We start from the raw sequence: 24669 nt of genomic DNA, 5'->3' as shown, positions 1-24669 counted from the left end.
GATGGGGTGGAGGACAGCAGAGGACAGGCCATCTGAATCAACTAAACAAGGCTCACATGAACTCATGGAGACTGAAGCAACAGGCACAGGGCAGACATAGGGCTGCACAGGTCCTCTGAAATACATTATAGCTTTCAGCTTAGTATTTTTATGGAATTCCTGAGAGTATAAACTAATGGGTCATCAATTCTTATGTCTACTTTTGGTCCTCTTTTCCTTCTTTTTCTGGGTTCCCTTGTCCAGTCTTGATGTAATGGTTTTGTTTTATGTTATTATATTTTAGTTTGTTGTGTTTGAATGGGTAGAACACTCTTTTTAATCAAAGACAGGAAGGGAGAGACAGAAGGGAAGAACTGGGAGGAATAGAGGGAAGGGAAACTAAGCAGGATATATTGTATGAGAAAATAATCTATTTTCAATAAAAAAATAAAATAAAATGACATAGGTAAAAGAGATTATTTTTCTATTTGTAATTTTGAATATGTTCATCCATAAATTTTATCCATTTAAGCATAAATTCATATGATTACCTTATTTTATTTATTGTGAAATATGATACATTATATAGTACAGAATTCCTCTTTTATGACTGGATCAAATTTAAGTTGGTGTGGACATTGGGTCTTTATATGACATTGAATTCAGCTGCTGAAGCTGAATTCTGGGGCTGAAGAGATGGCTTAGCTAAGAATACTTGCTGCTCAACCATATAGACTGAGGTTTGGATCCCAGTACCAGCATGATGTGGCTGACAGCCATCTTTAACTCCAGCCTTGAGGCATCTATTATCCTCTTCTGGCTTCTGTGGGCAAGTAAACATATGTGCACACACATGCACACACACATTCATACATAGATATATACATACATACACACTCACACAGATACATACATAGACACAAACATTCTCACAGACACAAACACTCACACAGGCATACACAGTCACACAGACACACCCACACGCACACACATATAAACCCATAAACATTCACACACAGTCTCACATAGATAAGCACACACTCACATATATGCATGTATGAATAGAATAAACATAAATCTTCAAAAATTTTTATGTGTGTGCTGAGGAATGATTTTCCTGTTTTATTTTTCTTCTACCAGATTTTTTTTTCAGTGTTGGAGTTTGAATTTAGAGTATCATATGCAGTCAGCAAGTGTTCTGTCACTGAGCTACACTCCCAGCCCTTAACTTGTTTTATTGGATTCGTTTCAAAGTATACTCCTGAAAGGTCTGTAAATCTTGCTTCATTCTCTGAATAAACTTAAATAAAAATTGCCATTATCTCCTTTATGGCTCTTAGATAAATGTTTTCTTGAGAAAGGCTGACTGTGGTGCTGGAGGGATGAGTAGTGGTTCAGAACACTGGCTTTTCTTCCAGAACATTTCAGCATGCCCATGGTACCTCACTCAACCATATAGAACCCAGTCATTGGCATATTATGTTCTTTTCTGGGTTCAATCTGCACCAGGCATGAATGTGGTGAAGACATACGTGCAGACAAAACATACACACACATATAAAAATAATAAATAATCTCCTGGTAAGTGAAGACTTTCGTGGGACATGCCTTTTGGGCTAGTGTGCAATTATAAGTGAGTATATACCGTGTGAGTCTTTCTGCTTCTGGTTAACTCACTCAGTATGACCATCTCTAGTCCTAGAGGGTCCTAGAAACCTACAAGAAGAACATCATGATGGGTGGATCAGGGCCCAGGAGGATCTGCCCAAACTATTGCACTAACCAAGGTCAATACAATAGTAAACATAGAACCCTTATTCTAATCTACCCAATGGACAGGATATTCTCCACAGTTAGGTGGAGAGTGGGGACTGACTTTGACATGAACTCTGGAGCTCCATATTTGACCACCTCCCCTTGGTGGGGAGGCCTGATGGCACTCAAAGAAACAATAAGCAGGCTACCAAGATGAGACTGATAGCTATAGCATATGACCATATAGTGGGGGAGGAGGTCCTCCTCAGTCTTAGACCTAGGGGAGGGGAATAGGGTGAAAGCGGGTAGGAGGGAGGAATGGGAGAATACAAGAGATGGGATGGCAATTGAGTTGTAATCTGAATAAATCAATAAAATTTAAAAAAACAATAATAATAAATTAAAGATGATTCTAATGTTTTCCTTACAATAAAATTTATAAATATCAATAAAATTTCATTAATATTTTCAATTTATTGATGGATAAATATGAAATGTATAAACATATGGCTTTAAAGACTTCCTTTCACTAATATTTGCAAACTTCTTGGTGATTTGAAAAGAACTGCGATGGATCTGTCAGTTAGCAAACCTTCAAGACAAAAAAAATTTCAGCTTCTTGAATGCCAGCAAAATCCAGGAGAAGAGTCAGAGAAAAGGGCAGTTGATTGTTCTCAGGAATATCAACATTCTTGCACTGCCACCCCGCACTCCAATTCCCAGAGTGCGAAGATAAGTGGGCCAGATGACACATATTTGGGAAGTAGGTTACATTAAGAGAGCGGAAATCTGAGTTTAACAGCCTGGATCTTTTCTAATGAGCAAAGGAAGCCTAACCTTTGCTCCCCAGGGAGCCATTATCTTTATCTTCCAAAGCTATAGGAAAGCCGCCTTGTTCTCTGAAAGGAAAAACTGCTTTTATCATTTAGTTTGTTTGGCATGAACAGGTCCTTGAAAGATTGTCTCCACTTCTAGACATGGAGGAATTGGAAACTCTCCCTAGAGATGGGAGCAACCCGAAAATCAATTGCTTCCCTTAGATGCTCCAGAGAATTGAGACTGCAGGACCTGTCCACTTTCCCCAAATGTGAAAAGGCAGCAGCATCCAGAAGTCACAGGTGAGATGAGTTTACCGGGAGAAAAGCCCCTGGAGTCAGAGAGTGGAAGGAATGGTTATGAACTTTCAAAAAAGGACCATGGTTAATTGTGAGCTAACTGGAAAATCAGATATAAAGAATCCCCAACATTTGAATGAATTTTATTGCCTTGATTTCTATCACATTCTTATAGTACATATTGAAGCAGAAAGCTCCTTCATTGTTTTAAAGAGAGGGGTCAAAGAAGAACAGTGGAAATAAATCCAGTGCAAAAGAAATTCCCATTCCAACCAACTGCCTGTCCTCCTGGGATAGTGGCCTTCCAAAGACCCATGAGGACTGAGTCATTGGAAAACTACAGACCATGTTTCTTATAAATGTAGAACATTTAAACCAATAAAAGAAGACTTTTGGATGTAATGGCCAAGGAAAGATGGAAAGAGGGGATGGAGTTGGGCAGGAAAGGAGGCAGAGAGGCAGGATGAGCAAGAGAGAGCTTTCATCATAAAATTACAGAATTCTACGTGAGCATAACATCTTAGCATTTTGACAGATCATGAGAGCCATAACACCAGATTGCAAACAGGATTGTAATCTGCATCTTTATTTGTTTGTTTATTGAAGACAGGATCTCTGTATGTAGACCAATGTGACCTCTAATCTATGATCCTCCTGTCTCTACTTTCTGAGTTTTGGAGGGTACAGGTAACTGCCACCATTTTCAGACTTAGAACTTTCATTTAGAAAAAAAAATGAACCAGTGCCTATGAATATACCAGACACAAAACACTTTTGATTCAAGTGGGGTAGACACAAGAGTGCAAGTATTGCAATGAGAATTTCTGAAAAGAAGTCTGTAAAGATTGACTGACTGATAAGAAGAAGGTGGACTGCTAAAAGCCAAAAACCAAATTATCTCGGGCATCTTTAGCCTCCTTAATATCTCTATATTACTTCTTCTGTCAACACTTAAGGTCTCTGTGACCACTGTGTAGAGCCTTAGTTTCTACCTATGAGAAATCTAAATATACTGTCTGATAGGATCTAAAGCCTATTGTTGAAGCTCCCTGTGTTGCTAAACTTACCTGCCTAAGGTACCCAGGTATGCATTTAACAATTGTATTATATGACTGTAGGCTTTGATATTTTTAAAACCTACTTTATTTGGAGTCCTTTTTTTTTAATTTTTTATTTTTATTTTTATTTTTTATTTGGAGTCCTTTGATGCCTCTACCTGCCTCTTTTCCAACCCGTCTGCCCTAGTAGATAGGAAGCTAATAGAGACAATAGAAGTAGACCTTTATAGACACAGTTCCTTGGGCCAATTCCACTCTTTGTTGTTATGATTCTAGAAGACCTGTTAATCACCAAACAAGATATTCAGCAAAAGCAACCACAACTGCAGCATCTGGAAGCTCAAAGAGTTCTCTGGAGTGTTTCTTTTTGGAACATCTCAAAGTGGAGGAATGAAAAGCCAACTGATTGAAAGAGATGCAAGAACAATTGGATTATTTATACTCTTGTATAGTCTGTACAGGATGTTTTGCAATGGGTGAAAACTATGCCCCCTCATGAGGAGGTTTCCCCTTCTATCCAATAAACATCACATATACTATCACAAGTCTCCTTCTAGCAGACAAACATCACAGGCCATCACATAAGTCTATTTCATATCCCACACTTGGAATCAAAACAAAATCATATTTACATCCATTACATATGACCATCTTTCTTCTGTTTCTATAAAATGTTCATGAAATTGGTACTTCTTTGAAACCTGGCATTTAGGGAGACCTAAATCTGTGTCCCAAGGCTATGGTCATTCATATTTGGGTGTATAAGAACTACATCTTTTATTCCTTTGAGGCAAGCTACCAACTACCAAAATTGAATTGAGATTAGGTAAAAAATTTTGATAGTACCATCACATCTAAGGAAATAGAGGCAGTCATCAAAAGTCTCCCAAAGACTCAACAAAGAAAGAGAATATCAGATCAATTTCTCTTATGAACATTGATACAAAAATACTCAATTTAAATACCACAAGCTGAATTCAAGAACACATCAAAACTATCATTCACACCATGACCAAGTAGGTTTCATCCCAGGTATGCAGAGGTTGTTCAGTATAGGAAATCTATCAACGCAATCCATCATATAAACAAACTAAAAGAAAAAACACACATGATCATCTCCTTTGATGCTGAAAAAGCATTCGACAAAATCCAACACATATTCATGTTAAAAGTCCTGGCAAGAGCAGGGATACAAGGCACATACCTAAACATAATAAAGGCAATATACAGCAAGCCTATAACCAACATAAAACTAAATGGAGAGAAACCTAAATCAATTCCACTGAAATCATGGATAAGAGTGGCCACTCTGTCTGTGTCTCTTCAAATTAATACTTGATGTCCTATCTAGACATCTAAAGACAACTAAAGAAGATCAATGGGATATAAATCAGAAAAGAAGTCAAACTATTACTATTTATATATGATACAATAGTTTAAATAAGTGACCCCAAAAATTCTATCAAGGAACTCCTACAGCTGAAAAATACCTTCAGCAGAGTGGCTGGATACAAAATCAACAAAAAACAACAGTAGCCCTCCTGTCTACAAGTGACAAACTGGCTGAGAAAGAAATTAGGGAAACAATACCCTTCACAATAGCCACAAATAATACAAAATGTCTTGGTATAACTCTAAGCAAGAAAGTGAAAGATTTGTATGAAAAAAACTTCAAATCTCTGAAGAAAGAATTTGAAGAAGATTTCAGAAGATGCAAAGATCTCTCATGCTCATGGATCAGAAGAATCAACATCTTACCAAAAGCAATCTACAGATTCAATGCAATTCCCATCAAAATATGCACACAATTCTTTACCGACCTTGAAAGATCATTCTCAGCTTCATATGGAAAAACAGAAAACCCAGAATAGCTAAAACGATCTTCTACAATAAAAGATCTTCTGGAAGAATCTCCAACCTGGATCACAAGCTGTATTATAGAGCAACAGTAATAAAAACAGCATGGTAATGGCATAGAAATAGGCTGGTTGATCAATGGAACTGAATCGAATCACCAGAAATAAACCCACATACCTATGGACACAATATTTGAAAAAGAAGGCAAATCAATACAATGGAAAAAAGATAGCATCTTCAACAAATGGTGCTGGTCTAACTGGATGGCTACATGTATAATAATGAAAATAGATCCATTCTTATCACCCTGCACAAAACTGAAGTCGAATGGATTAAATTCTCAACTTAAAACCAGACACACTAAATCTGTAAGAAGAAAAAGTGGGCATGAGCCTTGAGATCATCGGCACAGGAGTCAACTTCCTGAACAGAACACCAACAGCTCAGGCCCTAAAATCAACCATCAATAAATGGGACCTTATGAAACTGAAAAGCATCTGTAAGGTGAAGGACACTGTCAACAGAACAAAGTGACAGCCTACAGACTGGGAAAAGATCTTCACCAACCCTACATCTGACAAAGGTCTAATATCCAAAATATATAAAGAGCTCAAGAAATTAAACACCACAAAACCAAATAATCCAATTAAGAAATGGGGTTCAGAGCTAAACAGAGAATTCTCAACAGAGGAATATAGAATGGCTAAGAAACACTTAGAGAAATGCTCAATGTCCCCAGTAATCAGAGAAATACAAATCAAAATGACCCTGAGATTTCATTTTACACCCATCAAATGGCTAAGCTCAAATGCTCAAGTACAGCATATGCTGGAAGGATTTGGAGAAAGGGAAATATTCCCTCATTGCTTATGGGAGTGCAAACTTGTACAATCACTTTGGAAATCAATCTGGCTCTTTCTCAGAAAACTGGGAATAGGGCTACCTCAAGACCCAGCTATTCCACTCCTTGGAATATATCCAAAAGATACCCCATCACACAAGGGCATTTGCACAACCATGTTCATAGCCACCTTATTTGTAGTAGCCAGAATCTGGAAACAACCTAGATGTTCCTCAGTCGAAGAATGGATAAAGAAACGGTGGTACATTTACACAATGGAATACTACTCAGCTATTAAAAACAAGGATATCCTGAAATTTGCTGGCAAGTGGATGTGACTAAAAATGATCATCCTGAGTGAGTTAACCCAGACCTAGAAAGATACACATCGCATATACGCACTTAAAATTGGACACTAGACCCACACGGATGTCCCCTGAAAGTCTGCACTTATCCAGATATTGGGATAGATACTGGGACTTTCTTTTGGGACTCTAGACAAGAGAGGTAAGGTAGAATGGGGAAATAGAAGGATCCAGAGGGTCCTAGACTTACAAGAAGACCATTAAGGGTGGTTGATCTGAAACCCAGGTGGGCCAGCTTAAACTACTGCACCAACCAAGCACAATACATGCAGTAAATCTAGAACCCCTATCCAGATCTAGCCAATGGACACCACATTCTCCAGAAATTGCGTGGAAAGCAGGGACTGACTCAGACATAAACTCAGGTACCCCCAGTTTTACTACTTCCCCTTGGTGGGGAGACCTGGTGACACTCAGAAGAAGAGTAAGCAGGCTACCAGAAAAAGACCTGATACGCTGTGATCTTATAGTGGGAGACCAAGTCTTCTTCTGCGCCAGACCTATGGGAGGAGAATAGGATGAAAGAAGGAGGGAGGGGGAATGGGAAGATACAAGTCAGGGGATAACAATTAAGATATAATCTGAATAAACTACTTAAATAAAAATTTTAAAAAAGAAAATATTTATGTTCTTAATTTACATAAAAATATTTTGATAATACTCAAAATCCATTGGGTGCTCACAGCATAAATGACAATGAAGCAAACAGTACTATTAGTAAGAATATGGAGTATATTATTGTGAGACCCCTGCACTGACTGTGTGCACTGTATTTTGTGTATTTCAGAGTTGGCATAGACTAGTTAGCACTACATATTATAAGCTTGAGGGAAAATTGTTTCAGTTGGTGTGCTGAGATAGGACAGAAAATAGAATGGAAGCATAGTACTAATTGGAAGTAGAGGTGACAGGAAAAGAAACAAAGTTTAAAGAGATAAAATGAGCACAAACAAGATAATTACTAATCCAACTACATTAGCATTCACTCTAAAAGTGAATGATCTAGCTGCCCAAATTAAAAGACAGAGACTGCTAGAGCAATGAAGAAAACCCCACCATCTGTTGGCTAAAAGCAAGCCACTTGAAACACAGTACCACAGTGATTAAAAACAAAGTGCAGAATAAAGACATACCATGCTAGCACTCATCAAAAGAAAGCTGGAACAGCTGCATTGATTTCAGGGAAAGCAGAATTCAGTGCAATAAAAATAGAGATTAAAAAGAGACATTACATAGTGGCAAAGAGGTCGATTCTACAAGGGAAAATAATCTGCAGTGTATGTGTATCTAACAACAGTGCCAAAACACAGGTGGGAAAACTGATAGAAATTTAAGGAACAATAAGATAAGCTCACTAGATCGTTGGATATTTCAATAGACTTCTGTTGTTTGGTAGTTGCCCGAACAGCGGGCAGAAATTTGGTGAAGGCAGCACTATGAGTTAGCTACATCAGTTAATTTGTAGAGTGTTTATCCAAAGCCTGTAAAATAATCTTCTGTGTTTCTATGGAGCATTTGTTGAAACGGACCACACACGTCCACTTTCATTATTCAGTGTCACTACATGTCTTATTTAATGCGTCAAGACCAGAAATGAAATGCATACAATAACATGATGTCATCTTTGTTCTCAGAGAACAGACCTGCCTATGTTGAAACTACTACAACAATTGGTGGGGGTGAACAAGACCTCCTGAGATTAATAAGCTATTCAAACAAGATTGCAGAAGACAAGATAACTGCACAGAAGCCATCTGCTTTCCTGGATATTAGCAAGGAAGAACTGAAATTTACAAATTAAACACAGAAATAACTCATACCATTTATATTAGCATCCCAAAATGAAGTGTCCGTATATAGACTACCAAAATACATATAGGATCTATGGGATAAGAACCACTTAGCTGTGAATGCAGTTACATGTCCAAGAGCCATCACATACTATTGACCAACAATAGACCACATAAGTGGTAGTGATCCCAAGGCATTCTCTGATGTCAGCTAAAGACACATCCCTTGGTCCTTGCATCTGTCATTAAGACGTAGTGACCATGCTCACAGACAGGAGCCTCTAACAGTGTTAAATGGTAATTCTTCTCAAGTTTTTCAAATCCAATTCAGGCTCATTTTAATCCTCGGGAGATTATGCTAATATTTACCATATGCTATCAGATGGTATGTGGCAAAGCAGAAGACCTACATTAGCAAACACAACAGAGCATAAAACCAAAGAAGTGTGCTGATACCTCTCAACATGAAGGCTGAGTGAACAGGTAAAACAGTATCACTTACTACTGTAGAAAAGATAAACAAGTAAATATGTGAGAAAAGGAAGAAACAAACATATAGCAAACTTAACAGCTGAGCATGGAGGATGAACAGTGTCTGCCCAAATGACTTGGTGTAAATGGAAAGCCATAAGCAAAATAACAAAGCAAATGAAGCAAACTGAAACATAGAACCTGTTCTGCAGAAAATAATTTTAATCTGATCTTAGATCTAAATGTAAGCTCCAAAATTATAAAACTTGTGCAGGAGAGAATAACAGATAATAATATCGAGCAAGATGTTAATGTCCAAACTGCATCAGGAAAAATGGTACATCAACAGCATGAAAAAATCTAATGTAAAAATATTGAAGACTGCAGAAACAATCCTGTCACCAAAGGGCACACACAAATAGGAAAGACACATGCAGAAGTGGCTCGACATTTTTCTCCAATAGATAAGTAAAAAGTAAAACTTAATGAGACTGAGTTACAGACCCATCAAAATGGTTAAAATAAATAATAACACCAAAATCGAGCTATGATGGAAAGCACCAGAAACCCCCCTCACAGATACTCTATCAAATGTTCTCACAAGTATTTATAAAATTGCTTAACAATTCATGTCCACAGATAAACCTCCATATTAATATATTTAGCAACATAGTCTATAGCAGCTATGAACATGAAACAACAAAGATATCTTTCAGCAACAGTATGGACAATTAACCTGTAGTGTATCTCAATAATGAGCTATTATTTGCCCATAAAATTAAATTAAGTACTGGGCCTAGAAGGATGGGAAGGGAACTAAAATGTGTTTTTAGAAATAAAAGGAGCTTGTGTGTATGATTCAATCTACATGACATTTTAGAAAAGGCAAAATTATGGATAGAGTAGAAAATAAGTGGTTCCTGGAGCCTTGGGAGGAGGAGATGAGATGAATCAGCACAGTACAGGAAATTTCTTAGTGAAACTATATGTGTGATAGATGAAAATATTCATTTTCAAAACCCATATAACTATATATAATAATGTGTGAAGCAACAGAAACTGTAGGTCTTAATTCATAACACATATCAATGCTAGTTTCATAAATTATAAGAAATGCATCTCTCAAATGCAAGACGTGACATAAGAAACTACGTGGGTAGAGGAGGAGCTGTGTGGGAAGTCTCTGTTTTCTACTCATGTATTTTTTCCTATAAAGCTGAAATTATTGGGAAAAAAATGATAGCAGGGAGGCTGGGGATTAGATTAGCTAGTGCAGTTACTGGCTAGAAAACAGTAGGTGCTGTCTTCAGTGCCCAGAACCATAGAAAACTGGGTGGGATGGCGCACACAAGCAGAATCCTCTAACCACAGCACTCAGAACTTGAAGGCAGAAGGATCTGAAATTCAGGATCATTCTCTACCTTAGAAAGACCTTGAGGCCAGCCCACATTAGACTCCCGCTACACGGACATCTTTTAAAAGGGAATACAGAAAATATTATTAACACATCAAAGCTATGTAGATATTTGAGAGGTTCATGTACAATTTTTCTTTGACTTCATTTGTGATTTCACAGTTATTATTTTATATTTAATTCCTTAAATTTTGCCTTGTCAGTACATATGTCCATGTCTGTTTTTTTTTTTTTTCTGGGCATCATTTATGCTCTTCTTTTTTTTAATTATTCCCATTTAAATTTTAAAAATGCATACTATATATTCTAAATGTTTATTTAATTTTATGGATATTGGTGTTTTTCCTACACATATGTCTGTGCACCACTTGCATGAGTTCTGAAGGCCAGGTCCTCTGGAACTGGAGGGAGTTGGCTGTGAGCTGCCATGTAGATGCTGAGAATTAAACTCTAGTCCTCTGGAAAAACACCTAATTCCTTTAACCACCAAGCCATCTCTCTAACCCCTATTCTAAATGCTGATTTAAAATTTACATTCAGAAATCAGATGCTGTCTGCCAACCTGGGAATTGCATGCACCTGGGAACTGCAGTGGCTGTTTGGCCCGCTGGTTCACTCAAGTATTTGGGTTTTATCCCTTCTCAAGTTTCTGATGGGTTTGAAGACCAGATAGTTTAGTCTTTCAATTAAGCTTAGTAGATTAGGGGTTAAGATGTTTTTAGATCAAGATAGATGTTTTAAGTTAATGGAGATGAGATATGATAGATATAATCTCCATTCAGAAATTTAGACCCAACAAGATAGGAAAGATACTTGTTTGCTTCAGGTTTGCCAAGTACAAATAGCCAAATCACTATGAATGTAACATTTACATAATTCCTGATTGTTTTGTGGTTCTTCCTGCTATATGTAATTTATTTTTCCATTTGTAATAATATAAATGTTAATGTTAAAAAAGAAACATAGTAAAAAATGTCTGCCACAAAAAAAAAACTTTAAATTCATAATTTTAGATGCACCAAGATAGGAAAGGTGTTTTCTTCCAGGCTGCCAAATACGAATAGCCAAAACACTAAGAATGTAAGTATTATATAATTCCTGATAGTGTCATGGTTCCTCTTGCTATAGGAAGCTTATTGTATATATGTGTAATAATATAAATGTATAGGTAAAATAAAAATATTTAATGAAAAAATTTAAAAAGTAAAAAATTAAGCTTGCAACAAAAATGTGCTTTGTATGTCTTCTCCACATTGCTTTTAATTTCTCACTGATTTATGCTTTTGTCTCTCAGTAATGTTCACTTGCTTTTTTCTACTAAGATGTCTATGGCCTGAAGATTATAATGCTGTCTGAGATACACTTAGCCCTGGGCTCAGTCCCCAGCACTAAAAGAAAATAAAAGTAGCATCTAGTTTACAAATTGAAGCACTCCTTTTTTAATAGAAGCAGTTAAACAGTAATTGTCACTTAAATATTACAGTTACATATTTTGAAATTATTTTCATTTAGTTTTAATTTATGTACAAAATTTTAAGCCATTTTGTACTATATTGAATATTTAAAACTGAAAAGTTGGCTTTGACTGTATTTAACAAATGAAACAATGCTTCATCTCTTAAATATACACTTCTATTTCCTAGTATATTTCCCATTTTCCTGACTTTTCATGTTCTTATGCAATTCACATCTTTCCTCAGAAATAATGTTCTTTAAAAATTCTTCAGGAAGAGTGTTTTGGTAGTGTTGCATTCTATTGTTTATTTGAAAAACTGTTTTCATTCCGTTCCAGTTCTTAAAGAAGTCCTTGGGTAAGCATGTAATTACAGTCTGACAGTTGTTTGCTCTCAGCTGCCCCACATTGCTTCACTGACATCTCATTTTCATTGCTGTTTTACAAAAGTAAGCTGTACTTTAATTAGTGGCTCTTCTGAAGTCATATATATATGTATCATCAGGGCCTTTTAACCCCTTTGTGTATTTTGGACTTTACAGTACTGTAGATTGATTCATTTATCTCAACATTTTTTTTTTCTGTTTTTCCTCCTTAATAGTTTGGGACTTTAAAATTTAAGACATAGTTTGTATCATCACCGTTTGCCATGGAGGCTGTTTTACTATTATTAGTCGTTCTGGAACTACATTGCCCTAAGCTAGAAGGTGTCACTTTGTAACTTGGGTCACAAGCTTCCATAACACATCTGACTTTGTACTTTTGGCTCTTTAAATATACAGTTCAAAATTCTAATTACCTCCTGGATTATCATCTATGTTTAGTCTGACAGATATCTATTTATTTATTTGTTTTGTTATAAATGTCAAGTAGGTAATTTTGAAATTACTATTTAACCCCACCCCCACCTCATTTCTCTCTCACTGTATCCACACAGGCATGCATAATCTCTTGTTCTCAGTCAAATATTTTTGCCATGTACAATAATATTTATTTCTTACCTACCCTCTTTGCTATTTTTAAGAAAATTAAATGTTTTTCATGTGGCGAATATTCTACAAGGTATATTTTTTTTTGTACAGTTGATACAATTATTTTTGATTTACAGAATGTTTTGTGGCCTTTGTTGTTATTTCTTTTTCTGTTGCTGTAATAAAAAAAATGTTCTTAACAAAAGCATTTTAAGGAAGAAAGTGCTCATTTCATCTTATAGGTCATAGTCCATCATAGAGGGAAGTCAGCACAGGAGCTCAAACAGGTTCCTCAAGCTGAAACCATGGAGGAAGGAACTGTGCTTGTTGGCTTGCTCACTAGGTCATATTTAGCTATCCTTTTCTACACAGCCTGAGATTGCCTTCTCAGACAATGGTGCCACCCACAGCAGGCTGGCCAAATGGTTCTATGTCAATTAACAATTAGAACAATCCTTTAAAGACATGACATGGCCAGTCTAATTTGGGCAGCTCCTAAACTGAGACTCCTTTCTTGGGTAACTTGTGGCTGTGTGGAATTGACAGTTAAACCTAATTAGGACGGCTTTGTTATTTAATTACTTTTTTTTTTTTTTTTTGTGAATTTTGGTGGAGTTTATATTTGTTGAAACTTGCAAAACATCTCTTGAAAATTTTTCTTGATTTGCTTAAAATAAACTGTTTTAAAACAGCTTGTCTTTATGCCAAATGTTTACAAGTTTCTTTTTAAAATCTAATTTCATTTGTTATTACTCTGGGGAGAGGCAGAGTCCACTTGTGCCACATATTTGGTATTCTTCCACCTTTGTGGGGGTTTTAGGGATTGAATTAATCGTTATCAGTCTTAGGTGACAAGAACCTTTATCTGCTGAAACATTTTGCCAGCATATATAGGAATTTTAATATACAAACACTGAAACTAAAATTTTGCTTGGATTACACTGTCTTCATTTCCTAAAGTGTAACTGCTTCTTCATTTTTCTTTAGAATTTAGCAAACAAGATAGATGCACACATATTCTCATCTCCTGCTGAGACATCAGCTTTTCTGGTTTCTCTCTTAGCATGTTACCTTTTAGGGATCATCAGGCTTTCCCACATTCAAGCAACAACACTTATCTTCCTTCCTTGTATGACCCTGACCCAATGAAACTAGGCACCCCAGAAGTAAATGGTGGTTTCTTCTCTGCTTCCTTTTCTTTTCCTAGTCTTTCTAAGAGACATGAGTCTTACATTATTGTCAGGTTCTCTGCATTAAAACATAAAAACATTTCTTTTTTTCTTTACAAAATCTTATCTAATGTTTTTGGTTTGCTATGTCAAAAGGAATTCATAAAATATCTAATCTTTCATATTGTTATAAATAAAGTAAATTCCTATATTTTCTTTGGCCATACAGACTGTCATGTGAGATAGGGATTAGATCTTTCTCGTTATTCACAGAATAAAAGTTAGAAGGAAGAATATGTCCCACTTTACATCAAAATGCAGAAAATGTGGGCAATGCTTTTTTATCTTAGTAATGGATACACACATAAGACATATACAATGTTTAAACATCAATATGAATATACAGATATATATTTATGTGTCAGAATATCTGCATAAAACTAGGCTAAGCCTGTGTGTCTTAGTTCACTTGTTCTGCCATTCTGCATACTTTTTCAGCAATAGAAATTTGCTTCTCACAGTTCTTTCATCTGATGCTTCCATGCTCAATGCATGTGGCTTTGGTAAACACCTGTTTGCCTGTAGCAGAGGGAGGAGGAAAAGGAGGGGGAGGAGGTAGAGGAGACAGAGAGAACAGAGAGGCAGAAAGGAATGAATAGAAGGGGAGAGCAGGAAGGAGGAAGAGGAGAGAGAGACCCTCATGCCCTAATCACCTTCTAGAGACCATCTTTAATACTGTTGCGTTGGGGATTAAGCTTTAATATGAATTTTGGAGGGGAGGGTCAAAACACAAAGCAGCGGCCAACTAAATTGGAATGAATATAAATTAAACTGTTGGCATGGCTTTCCCTGTTGTATTGCTAATACTGAAAGGGGGTATAGGAGATGAAAGTGAATCAAAAAGAAGAAAGTGAGAGATGAAGAGTAAATCAGTATCAAATGGGGTCGAATAATAATTGCATATTTTTGAAAATATAATGTTTAAAACAAATTCTATATCATGCTGATTTTCAGGATAATGAGCCCACAGATTACATAGAAGCAGCCTTCTCATTTACTAATCTGTTTACTAGGATTCTACCTAGAGACATCATCAATAGCAGCTTTGTCATACCTGAATAAAGCACTACTGTTTGAGGAAGCTGTTGACATGGTTTTAAGGAGAGGAAATGATTTGTGAAGGAATAATGTAGTTTCTAAGCATGAGAATATTAAACTCAAACACTAAGCATTTCTTAAGAGCATCACATGACTTTAAGATGGACAGGGAAAAGCTGGTTTTCTTGTATTCCTGGGGTCTCTGTGAAGTCTTGGTATTTTTTTCATGCCAACTATGTTTTTCTACAAAATAGACTCAATGGCATATTCCATAAGGGATCCTGCAGCTTCATGTTAATTTAATCCAAATGACTGTGAATCAGGAAACCTCTTTGTTCTTCCAAAGGATGTCCTGTGGGCAACTGCTGAAATACATTTTACTTTTCCTTTGAATAAGATGCAGTGTTGTCTTTTCTCTTTTACCAGGAGCCCAGTTTTCCTTGCCCAAGCAACTATGGAAACATTGTGGAGCTGCTTTGTAGCATACTATACATCTTTCTGACTTTCTACTATAAAGAATGGGAGGTGGGGTAAGGACAGAGTCTTGCCATCATACCCTAATGTCAGAGTGCAGCTCATGTATTATAAATATAAATGCCGTTTTCCACTCCAGAGTGTGTTCTACTTGGATTATTTCCTCACTGATGATCAAAGTAATTTAACAGGACTTGAAACTAGATTATCTTTTATAGGAAGACTGATTTGGGCTGAGATGGTGAAGAGGTGAACATAGTGAGAAAATGTCTTAATGAAAGAAAATGGCTGGTGTTTAATTGCTCAAATGTCTGTTCCCTTGTAGAATGTATGCATCACAGTGTGTTCTGTTCTGCTGAACCATATGTTCTTGTTGTAATTCTGGGACTTGGTGATGCTTCGTGAAAGTATGAAGTGTAATATCTATTTCTCTTGCTTTTACTTAATGCTTCCTACTGAAGAACATGGTCTTTTCAATTTACACTGTTCATGTACGGCTAGAAGCAGGTTTTATAATAAAAAAAGAAAGAAAGAAAGAAAGAAAGAAAGAAAGAAAGAAAGAAAGAAAGAAAAAGAAAGAAAGAAAGAAAGAAAGAAAGAAAGAAAGAAAGAAAAAGAAAAAGAAAAAAAACCCAATGAAACAATATATCTGCCTTCCTTGATCCCCTTCCAAGCCCTCTGTCCCCTCTATTATCTCTGCCTATCTATCCCTCAGTGTCTCAAACTTTCTATGAATGTTTTAAGGTCTTGACAATTTCTAGGAATACAAGCAAGAACAACCATGCTCTATTGGTTGGGTTTTCTGTATGATTCTTTAGTGTTTTATTTTTCTTGTTGTTCTGTTTCAAGCATTGTCCATACCACCAGCTCTGTGGTACAGTCTCCTTTTTGTAGAAAAGTATCACTTGACATTCATATTTTTATCTCATATTGGCAGAGAAAGATTCCTTGACTCTTTTTGGCAGCCAGCCATCTCCTCATGGACCATGTGTTTGTTTTTATGCCACAAAGGGAATTTTACATTGGAGTGATACTTTTATAGGTAGCCCACTACTCAGACACCGTTTGTAGCCAATTGAAAGTCTTTATTTAAGCTGACTGGTGCTACATTCAGGTAATAAGCCTTGTACATTTTGGCAAAGGAAGAGAATTTAAAGGCAAATCTAGCATCCTGGCATCTTGCTCAGCAGCTCCAGTGGAAGGTTTGTATAAGCAAGCAGTTTAACAGAAGCTAAGATAAGTTAGCTGGGGTAGCTTGGCCTTGTGTCCTAGAATTCAATGTCTTTCTAGAGTTGACATTCTCTCAATAACATAGACAGTGTGTTTGAAAACAACCATTACACCCTCAAAGTCAAGGTCATGGATATGATGAGCTACTAATAAAGATTTATCAAGTTAATGAGAAACCAATGAATCCTTAACTAACTGGAGTCCTATCAGTCAAACCATCCCTATGCCTCTTGGATGATTTTGTTTCTTGGCTCTTGTTTTGTGGCATTTTTTGGACAGTGTCATGATATAGTCCTGGCCAACCTGGAACTCTCTACATAGAACAGGCTGACCTCAAACTTTCAGAGATCTACTATGTGTAACACAATAACCACATAGAAATAGTAAGTATTTAAAATATTGCCAGCTTAATCATGGAAACATGATTAAATTTTGTATATATCTTGGTTTTAATTAATTTTAGCATGAATACTGATATGTGGCAACTGTATTAGAAAGTACAGGCTATTGAATTTAAAAATTGCTTTGCCTTATGTTAAAGAATATAACAGAGACTTCTAGAGATGCCAGTGGGATTTAAAATTTCATAAATGGAAAAGTCAACCTAAAAATTACACTGCTATCAATATTGTAGGTGATAACAAATCTTAACAGTACTGGCAGAGATAATAAAATATATAACTTTGCTTTTGTACTTTCATTTGATCACCTCCCCACCACTCACTAAAGCCAAATATAGCTAATGGCTCCCTCACCTGAGTCTTTGAGAGAGTTTTCACTTCCTGTTTCTCTTCCAAAGTCCAGTTCCAATCTGACACCATCAATTGATTCACCCTTGATTATTTCAACCCACAGTGAACTCTTACTTCCTTAATTTGCCTCTCCTCTTTAGTAGTGAACAATAAGCCCTTCTTTCATCAATATATGCTTTATGTAAAGCAGCTGGGAAAGGAGTCTCAAAACAGATTAACCTTCTGGGTTAATAGCCTTCTTTTGGTCCATGACTAACACAATGAAGAAAGACTTGGCTCAGTGACTTGGAAGGACTATGGTACTTCTGGGAAAATATAGTCAATGCACCCTCTAGGAGAAACTGGCCCTGGGAAGTGACTTCAAATGCACAAGGATATATTTAATTGTTTGTTAATCCTTCACCTATTTTAAATAGGCTTGCACTATTGACCACCTCATCCTTCTAAAATTTACTTCTCATGGGAAACTTGACACAGGTGGATTCTATTTTTCTTCCTTTTTTTCCAAAATAGATCACCTGGGAAGTTTTATATTGTGTCTTTTATGCCAAAGGAAGAAGAAGAAGAAGAAGAAGAAGAAGAAGGAAGAAGAAGAAGAAGAAGAAGAAGAAGAAGAAGAAGAAGAAGAAGAAGAAGAAGAAGAAGAAGAAGAAGAAGAAGAAGAAGTCGTAGTTCTGGAGTGATGTCTCAGTAGTTCAGAATACTGACTGTTCTTACAGAGGACCCAGCTTCAATTCTCAGCACCCACATGGTCCCTGACCATGGTCTGTAACTTCAGCTCTCGGGTATCTGACATCCTCACACAGACATACATGCATACATAAGTGTACGTAAAATAAAAAGAACTAAATAATAAACATTTTAAAATGAAAGAAAACAAAACACACACTCAAAAAGCAAACAAGGTACTGGCTCTTGTTCCCATTTTGTTGGTTTATTTAAGTGTTCTTTCCCCAAATGGCACATTCGGTATATAAGTTATTCCACTAATAAATCTAAAGCTTACTTCACATCTAACTTATTACAGTGCTCTCCGGGGGCTTACTTCAATTTAACCTTGGTCCCGTTCTAACTTATTCCAGTTGTGTTCAAATGTTCTGTAAGTGCCATACTCATTAGACTATTGTACTCTTGATTTACTGACAGTGGCTTCCAATTGACTGGTGTCCAGCTTCCAACTGCACTATGTCAGCTTTAGGACTTTGTAAGTCCCCTGTACAGCATACCACAGTGGCTATTACAATTTACTATTAAGATCTCTTCATGCTAGGTGGGTCTATCTAAAAACAACCTCAGCACATTCATGGTTTGATTGCCAAGCCAAGCCTTGTACCATGTTGACTCCTCCCCTAATAAATACCTATACTCTAACACAGCTTGATATACTCATTCATCAAGTTCATAGTTGGCTTTTATTTGCTCATAATATTTTTTTCATGTACTGGAAATTGTTGGGCATTTTTCTGCTTTGGTGCATGTAAAAAAAAGTGCCTAAGGAGAAAAGTGGCATGAAAATGAATAGCTATATGAGATAAGCAACATCATATTTTCTGCATATTAAGCATCTAGAGCCATTCAATAATCAACTCTCAGTTTAATTGAGAACAAATACTTCATTAAACAAATACCTCATTAAAAAAAAAGATAATTCTTTTATTGGTGATACTTAGCTGTAGAAAAGAGAAACAGGAGAACAGTTGGAACAACCATTAACCACTGAGGGCAACAGAGAGTGATGGAGAAAGTGGTACCAAGAAACACATTTGTAATTTAAAGGATGCATCAGTCACTTTACTAGCACTGATTACTACATATTTCAGTGTTAGTGTAGAATGTCCACCATAGCCTCATGTTTTTAGTGTTTGACCCTCAACAAGTGACAATATTTGAAGATGTCCTAGAAACTTTGATTAGATCCTAAAATTTGTATAACATTGCATAGAATCATACCTTTTCTACATTTTTTTCATATTAAAATAAGAATATATGTGAAATCAACATCATATGTGTCTGGTACCTATTACTGAACAAGCAATATGAATTGCTTAAAGTAGATGTAGGAGTAATGAGATAAACCTGGTCGCCATAGTGTTTCATTCAATATCAGAGTTCACTGCTGTATTCCTAGTAGGTTTAGTCACTCCTTAGATATCAACAAAGACTAGCCAAAATATATTTGGTTATATTGGAATCTAATAAATAAAATCAGTTGAATATTTTGTTGACTCTTACCAAAATGATTTAAATGTGTAAATATGTATGTATATATATATCTATAGATACATTCAAATGATTATGCATATACTTATGTATAACTATCACATATAATATATATAATCTTCATATATGCGATATATATTTTCCTGGTTTTTCAAGACAGGGTTTCTCTGTGTGGCCTTGGCTGTCCTGGACTTGCTTTGTAGACCAGACTGGCCTTGCCTCGAACTCACAGCAATCCACCTGCCTCTGTCTCCCAAGTGCTGGGATTAAAGGCGATACATATATTTATGATATCACATATATTATAATTGTGATATGATACTATAAATTATAATATCATGAATATATATGAATGATAATTATGGCAAAATACCAACTTAACTATTGAAGAACACCAGAAAAACTTGAATCCAGTGCACGTAAGATGTTGAGAAGAATAAAAGAGAAAATTCAACCTTTATCAGCTTTGGTCTATTGCTTTCTTAAGACCACTCAATTATTCTTAGAACTAATCTTTAAAAAAACCAGAAAAGTACAAATAAATGAAAGGAGTCAGGAATTTTTAAAATATTTTAAATTGTTTTCTTATCAAATCTGTAACATTTCTTAGTCTGTTTTCATTGGCGATAGATAGATAGATAGATACATAGATAGATAGATAGATAGATAGATAGATAATTTACCAAATCTCTACTGTGTGTACCTCAATTGTTGCTATTTTATATTGTGAAGCATAATTACAATGATAATATGAATTGTTTTTTACTAAATATCAAATCCAAGTAGTACATATCCAACAAGGCTCAACTTGATCCACAAAATTGCCAAAAATCTTTTAAAAAACAAAATATTGTAGGCATTGTATGACAGGCTACTGCACGCTGGCTGCTTCGTCATGCTCACTGTTCCAAATAACGGTTCTTTGTGTTCTAATTGTTGATATATTTCAGAAGTAGTGGTGGGTTTTATTTCTGTTACCTACAGTAAAATTTTCTGACATGCTTGATTGTCCATATGACTTATGTCTAACTGAAATTTAATATATTGCTCAAGCTCCAGGCAAATTTTCTCACTGTTGAAACATTCTGTAAGTCAGAAACTCAAGTATGGAAAATTAGTATCCAGGGTAGGATTTATTAGTTCAAATACACATTGGTCTTTACTACTTCTAGTTCTAAAAGGAACTGTTTGCTATCTTTTGACTCCATATTACTAACTATACATTATGACTTCTGGCCCCTTAAACTAATTTAAAAGTTGTTCTAAGTCAATGTACACATAGTTATACATATAGCTATTTACTGAAACTCATATCTAGGTGGAGTTTGCATACAACCATACCATTCCCTATGCCACAAAGAAAGACGCTGCTGCGTGAGACTTCATTTTAACTAATGAAGCCTGAGCAACTCAGCCATAAGTCCTTTAAACATAAAGATGTTCATGATTCTTCCAAATCTTTGTCACCATAACATAATTTCCCTTCAAATTTGTAATGAAAAGTATACTATAGAAAGGGAAGAAGTGTAAATATCTACTTATGTCAGATCCCATAAATTTACAGAAACAAAATAAATAACACAATCTACTTCCCACATGTTTCTAGATGCCATATCTTTCCATTCTTACTAACTCCATTTTAATGCAGTCCCCAATAATTTAACTTAATAATAATAACCACCTAATTGTGGTTTCCATATCTCCATCTTTCACAATTATTACAAAATCAGTATCATCCAGGTATCTGTGTATTTATTATGTTTCATCATTATATCTACACACACACACACACACACACACACACACACCACCCCTCACTCTATCTGTATATATAGATTTAGAAGCTATCAATACATAACAGCTTTCCTATGGTGACCTTTTTTTTCACACACTCATACTCTGTTATTACAGTACCTATGTATGAAAACCATTCTGTGTCTTTACTAGGACATTTCTTCATGTTCAGAATTCATTCTTGGTCCATATCTTCTGTGTATAGCCTGCCTTGCCATGCTCCTTCCTAGATTCCGTGCTTAAACTAAAGCCGAGAAATATGATTTACAGTGGTAGTGACCATGTCTTCCATTTTCTGGCCTATGCTTCTGTGCTAGTGCTTGGCCAACCACAAAGCAGTCATTAATAAATGCTAGTTGAAGGCAGGAATCATCGTGTGTCATGATAAGTCTTTCACCCATTGTAACAAAGCAGAGGAAGGTCAATCAGTTTGGATGCTGACACTCTTGACTTCAGAAACAAAAAAGTGTGGATGGAGGACACATTAGGAGTTTCATTTATCTGAGAATGTAGATGATGTGAAAGTCTCCTAAGCATTCCATTTCTGGACAAACTGATTGGTTTAACCCCCCAGATCTGTGTGATTTACCTAGCTTCCATCAAGCCATTTTTTTCTCCAGTGGTATGTGCTTCTAGATCAAGATTGTTAATACTAAAAGATACCATCGTCATGCTATGGTTTGTCATCTTTGTGTGCTGAGCACATTGCCGTGTAGGTTCATGTAGCAGACTATCAGATAAAACTACAACAGATAAAGAGAATACTAAGAAACCTCTTATCCTTGTTCTCCTCTCTGTGTGTCCAAATAGCAATGGTGATTTATAGAATCACTGTTTCAGACATTTTAGTACACTTCGAAAGATAAGATGATTTAACTGGTGATTTGTGAAACAGCAAACATTCAGCCAATCACACATTGCTCTAGTACATGGAATTAAAGGGTCAATGTTTAATATTCACTTCAAGAGTCACCTTACACCTGTGACAGCTTTTTATGAAAACCAACCGGGGTCAGGCTCTGGATTGTAACCCACAGTTCTCAATCCCAGTGTCCACCCACATTTTGGTCCAGATAATCTTCTGTAATACAATACATTCCCATGCATTTGATAGCATTTTACAACAGTCTGGATACAAGTCACTACATCCTAGTAGCATTACCTCTCAGTGAAAAGTGCCAGTCAGTATGTCCTCACCCTTTTGCAAAAGCATCTTATAGCCAAAACTTCTCTCTGGCTAAGAGCATTAGCTTAATGTATCTGCTGCTTTTTCAGTATCACAGAATCCTATTACTTACTCTGCTTCCTGAATGCCCCAATCATAAAATTCCTCCCTACAGTCATGACGTACTGACCCATAGCTAGTTAGCCACATCACTTCATAACCAGCTACTGCAAAATTTCTCTCTCTCTCTCTCTCTCTCTCTCTCTCTCTCTCTCTCTCTCTCTCCTCTCCTCCTCTCTCTCTCTCTTTCCTTCCTTCTTTTTTTTTTCTTGTTGTTCTTTGTTGTTATGGTTCTGGAAAGAAGCATATAATAAATCAAAACTTAATAAAGACAAACATGTAGTTTGAATTAGGCATAGAATTCAGTCACAATGGTAGACAAACAGCCATATAGAGTGACCTTTAGAGGAAGAGTGAAAAAGCCAATATTACTAGAAGAAACATCCTTAGGGTTTGGACAATATCTGTATCAAAGACACAAGTGAAGACAAAAATGCCTGAAAATCAGGTAAGCCACCTTGTCTTCTCAAACCTTGATAAATTAAACAGTCATCCACCTTTATAACCAGAACTTTTTAATGTGCTTATAACATGGTGTCAGTGAAAAATTAAAAAGTAATCTAAAACAAACACTGAGAAAATATTATAAATATATTATATTAATCATAATCCTTAGCTCCTAAGATAATTTTAAGTTGTCTTGTAGTTGATAAATGAAAGACCTAATATTATATTAAGTTTATAGAGTTGAAGATGAATCAAACAAGATTAAGCTCCAATTATACTGCATTTTCCTCGTACAGTGAGCAGATAAACAAAGTTTTAAGCCTTGATTTATTGCAGGATGATATTAAAATGGTGCATGAATATCAATTAAGAAGACAATTATTTTTTAAAGCAACCTTTTATATTCTGTCTCTCCAAGAAGCATTTGTTTTGTCATCTCAGGTAATTGTGGTGTTTCTTAGTATAGAATATTTTGCTTCAGGAATTATACTTGTATATTATACAAGTTGTATATGTACATGTATATCTGCAAAAACCTTGTAAACTAGATGTTAGTAGGTGTTTAATATTTATTTTATTTTTTGACACTACAATATAATGGCATCATTTCCTCTTTCCCTCTCTTTCTGCTAAGTCCTCCCATAAACCACATTGCTCTTTTTAAAATCATGGCTTCCTTTTAAATTAATTGGTTTTGTATCCAATATTTATATGTGTATATACATACCATAAATACAGAAGTACAATCTGTGCCAATAGTAAAAAGATTTGCAGTAGTAACTGCCACCACAAAGTTGTATTGTTTGTAGTCTGCAAGCAGGGGGCTCCAGAGGCATGTTCTCCTTGCTGTGAGAGGCACAAGGGATCATCCCCTCTGGAACTCTGCAGTTTTAGCAGGGAAATACTTTAGACTTCATAAGCATAAAAATTTTTTTTAAAAGCTTTTACTGGATTAAATAGGACAAATCTAGCTAAATGTCTATGTGTAGCTTTAAAGAGTCCTGATGATGTATTCCAAGAAAGACAGCTGGGAGTCTGAGAACACTGCAAGTAACACTGTTATTATCTCCATCATACACATGATAAATTTCTCACTGGAAAGCAATTAACCTGCCCACATTCGTAAAGACA

The sequence above is a fragment of the Acomys russatus genome, chromosome 13 (genome assembly GCF_903995435.1).
Source record: "Acomys russatus chromosome 13, mAcoRus1.1, whole genome shotgun sequence".
Taxonomy (NCBI): Eukaryota; Metazoa; Chordata; class Mammalia; order Rodentia; family Muridae; genus Acomys; species Acomys russatus.
Note: the sequence above shows the minus strand (reverse complement) of the source record.